Source organism: Chrysochloris asiatica, unplaced genomic scaffold (assembly GCF_000296735.1).
Source record: "Chrysochloris asiatica unplaced genomic scaffold, ChrAsi1.0 scaffold00091, whole genome shotgun sequence".
NCBI lineage: Eukaryota > Metazoa > Chordata > Mammalia > Afrosoricida > Chrysochloridae > Chrysochloris > Chrysochloris asiatica.
In genome coordinates this window covers 8,527,975-8,532,323 of record NW_006408609.1, presented here as the reverse complement: position 1 = coordinate 8,532,323, position 4,349 = coordinate 8,527,975, and the positions used below count along the sequence as shown (strand labels likewise).

The following is a 4,349-nucleotide window of genomic DNA, read 5'->3' as shown; positions in this document are numbered from 1 at the left end:
GCAAAGTTGTGTTATGTGCATGTGTGTGTTTGTATGTGTCTGTGTATATTTGCTTGCAAAATCTGATGTATGAGACAAAACAAAGACCTCTACAATAAAGGCTCCCCACTTATTCTTTTTTTCTCTCTCTGTTTAAACCCTCTATCTGTTCATCAGTGAGCTCTGAAAAAACAAACATTTCCTGAATACAGTTGACCTACTCTCACAAGTTAATCAGTCTCACGTAATTTCCCTTCTATAAAAAAAAACAAAAAACCAAAAAACATAGTGCTAGATATTTAAAACATCTTATAACTACTCAGTGGCTAACTGAGAGGTTGGCAGTTCAAACCAACCCAAAGGCACCTCAGAAAAAAGACCTGAGCTGCTTTTGACAGGTCACAGCCTGCTTGAAACCCCTGTGGATCAGTTCTAGTCTGCATATATGGGGCTGCCATAAACTGGAATCTACTTGATGAGAATCAGTTTGGTTTTGATTTTTTGTTATGCAGAGCTATTATCATCATATGGAGATCAAGAACTTCTGTTTTCTTTCTCTACATAGCAAGAGGTCTCCAAGTTCAGTATTATCCAAGTGACAATTCCTTTTATAATCCAATTGCCAGTTCCTGTGGTTATTGAACAGAAACTACACCGGAATTCCTCTGGCAACACCGTTAGGTTAGGCAGTGCCACTATTCATATACTAGGGAAAGCCTTCATTACTGTTGGTAGAGTGCTTGAGTATATGAGGAAGGCTATCTAATTTTACCACTCTTTTCCAAGGATTGAATTCTGTATATGAATAATCTCCTCCTGCTTTTATGTACTGTTAGACAAAACCAAACATTTTCTCATTCTTGGGAACTCTGTTTTCTGTATTTTACTTAAGTAATTCCAAGTCCTTAGTGAAAAAGAAAGGTAGAATTATCAAGTCACCCTGACTTTTGAGATTTATTGGAATTAAGTCCACTGAAAAGTTTTCATTTTTTGTTTCATATTGAGTTCAGTAAAAAACCAAAAAAACCATATATATATAAAAGGAGCTCTGGTAGCGTAGAGGATACTAATCGGGCTGCAAACCTTAAGGTCAGTGGTTCGAAACTACCAGCCACTCCGTGGGAGAAAGATGAGGCTTTCTACTCCTATAAAGATTTACACCCTCAGAAACCCTGTACAGGGTCACTATGGGTTGGAACCTACTCGACGGCACTTAACAACAACAACAACAAATATATATATGCAAATAAATCATAGATAAAATGGGAGCAAATAGTTTTGCCACCCACCCCATGTGAATGATATTTGTGAATACTCAAATATTTTATTAACAATTAAATTTACAAAAATATCAATACAGGGAAACATAACTTCAGAAGCAGATATCTGTGAAGATATCTTTTGAAAATCTCTAAAAGAACTTCCATTCCTACCATTACTGGAGTGTTTGTGCCTGGTCCAGCTGTCTGGATGTTGCAAATGTGCAGTTATATATTCTGATGTAAACTCCAGACTGAAAAGCATCTAACTCATTGAGGGATGTGTCTCAATATGTGAATCATATATCTCTTACATCCACTTGTTGTGTTTAAATGCCATCGAGTTGGTTACAACTCATAGGGACCAGATATAAGGTTTCCAGGGAAGGACAGGTGAAATTGAACTGCTGATCTTGTGGTTCAAAGCAACCTTGTAGTCCAGTGCTTTATTCCACAACACCATACCTGGATTCCTACGTCCAATAAAACATATAAAAAAAAAAAAGAAAAATCACAAATAACTTCATTACTATCAGACCATAAAATACTGCATTTACAAAACTAGCGTGTCCTCTTTAGTTACACCAGTGAAGGATCCTGAGGAATGCAGGATACATATGGGCTTGAAATAAAGGGTACTCAGATATTTTAGTCATTCAAGTACATTGTCAAAAATGGGTGACCTTATTGTTATTTGACATACTAGTAGCAAAACTTCTTGTATCATAGCAACACACTGCACTTTTCTTTATACCATTCTGAGTATCCTGTATTGGTGTCAGGGGTTTGGAATTTTGATGGAGCTTTCTTTCTTTCTTTCTTCCTCTCTCTCTCTCTCTTTCTTTTCTCTATCAATCAATCAATCATATTTGCACCTGCCATGTAGACTTGCAAATTTAACTCCCAATCCCTTGCATTAAAGCCTCTATAATGCCACCCTTATGGAGTGTGGCACTGTAGATTAATGCACTGGACTGCATGGTCGGTTTGAATTGCAAGGTCTACTCTCAGTGGAGAAAAGGTTGAAGTTGTTAAGGACGTCATTCTTCTTGGATCAACTATCAACACTCATGGAAGCAGCAATCAAGAAATCAAACGACATACTGCGTTAGGCAAATCTGCTGCATAAGACCTTTTTGAAGTGTTGAATAGCAAAGATGTCAGCTTGAGGACTAAGGTGCTCCTGATCCAAGCCATGGTATTTTCAATTACCTCATATGCATGTGAAAGCTGGACAGTGAATTAGGAAGATCGTAGAAGAATTGATGCTTTTGAGTTATGGTGTTAGAAGAGAATATCGAAAGGGCCATGAGCTACCAAAAGAACCAATAGATCCGTTTTGGAAGAAGTGTAGCCAGAGTGCTCCTTGGATGCCAGGATTGTCAAACTTTGTCTCTCATACTTCAGACATATTATCAGGAGGGACCAGTCACTGGAGAAGGATATCATGTTTGGTAAGGTGGAGGGTCAGAGAAAGAGAGGAAGACCTTCAACGAGATGGATTGGCCAAGTGGCAGCATCAATCAACTCAAGTGTGGCAACAGTAGTGAGGTTGGCCCAGGATCGGGCAGTATTTCGTTCTGCTGTGCATAGGGTTGCTATGAGTTGGTACTGACTCGATGGCATCTAACAACAACAACAACTCCTCAGAAACCCTATACAGGGTTGCTATGATGCAGTTCTGACTCATAATGACCATATATAGAGTTTCTGAGGAACATCTGGTGGGTTTGAACTGCTGACCTTATAATTCGAAGTCCAATGCTGATCATACACAGCCACACCAGGAGTCCTTAGAGATCCTTTTAATATATTGTACCAACCAGTTGAAGATGTGAACGTCACAGTGAACCGTTTCCCAGTGCTGGGCATCGATAGATAAATATTCAGAAAAGTACTTCATTTCTGATACTAAAAGATATTGTGGGCAACTAAAATCTTACTTCAAGTTCTTTCTTACATCACTTACATAAATCACCATATTTGGCCCATCAGATTCTTCAATCTTTTCTCCACCACGATGAGTAGTACAATTTGCACATTCTGAACAATAATTCCTTATAGAAGCTATACCATATCCTTCTGTTTTGGGAAATGCATCCTGACCAACTGGAGCCTCCAGAAATTCTCTGTAAGGGTCAAGAAGTGAGGATTTGATACACGTGGCTAATGTTTCGACAGGACTCCTTCCAGTAGCCATAAAGGGATTATACTGGTTCTCAACAGGTGAGCTTCATTTGCTCTTCAGTTCATCAAATCTTTTTGCACACTCTTTGGTTGTTAAGCATACCCATGATTTCCCAGTTGATGGTCTGAGGGATTCCAATTAATGGATAAAGGATCACATCACATACATGAATCACCATATTTGGCCCAACATCATTTAGCTGTTGTTATTCATGAAATTGTTGTTTTCTGAATACCCATGACTCATCTTTCAGAACTTGTTGATACACCAGTTTAATGGAGTGTTTGAGGGTATGGACTCGAGTAAACCTGCCCAGGGTTGAGCAACACTTGGATCACTTACTGTATTACCTGGTTTTCATAACTTTATCGCTGTATCTCAATTTCCCCATTCACAGGTCCGCAGTAGTGGCCAGCATCGTTCTCACTTGTGCCTTGAACCTACTGTGACCCAACCGCAATCCCGGTTGTTGAGCCTTCCTACTCTTAACATACGGACATACATTATAAAATTTACAATCTATTTATATTTAAGATTATTTGGTGCCTATATCTACTCTCCTAAAGGATAAGAATCTTATCTCACTTTCAATTTCTTCTCCTTCACTAACTCTGGCGGTGGTGGTGTGTGTTGGGAAGTCTGTTTGACTCATAGTGACCCTGTATAGGGTTTCTGTGGCTGTAAAGCTTTATGTGAGAGGTAAACCTCATCTTTCTCTTAAGGACTGCCTGTTGGACTCTAACTGCTGACCTTGACGCCAGCAGCCCAACTTGTAACCCATCACCTACCATGGCTCCTTTCGCTAACTCTAGCACCTCTCATATTGAATTCAACCATATTTTATTTACACTTTGGTTTTGCATAGTTCATCAATAATTACTTAGACCTTATCATGATGTGGCACTGTGAGTTAATGCGCCAGA

The 4,349-nt window shown here is 39.0% G+C and overlaps 1 pseudogene; it reads right to left on the bottom strand.

Annotated features, from left to right (window-relative positions):
* Window positions 1–209: 209 nt before the first annotated feature.
* Window positions 210–3,672, bottom strand: LOC102841480 (annotated as a pseudogene).
* Between the last annotated feature and the right edge of the window lie 677 nt (window positions 3,673–4,349).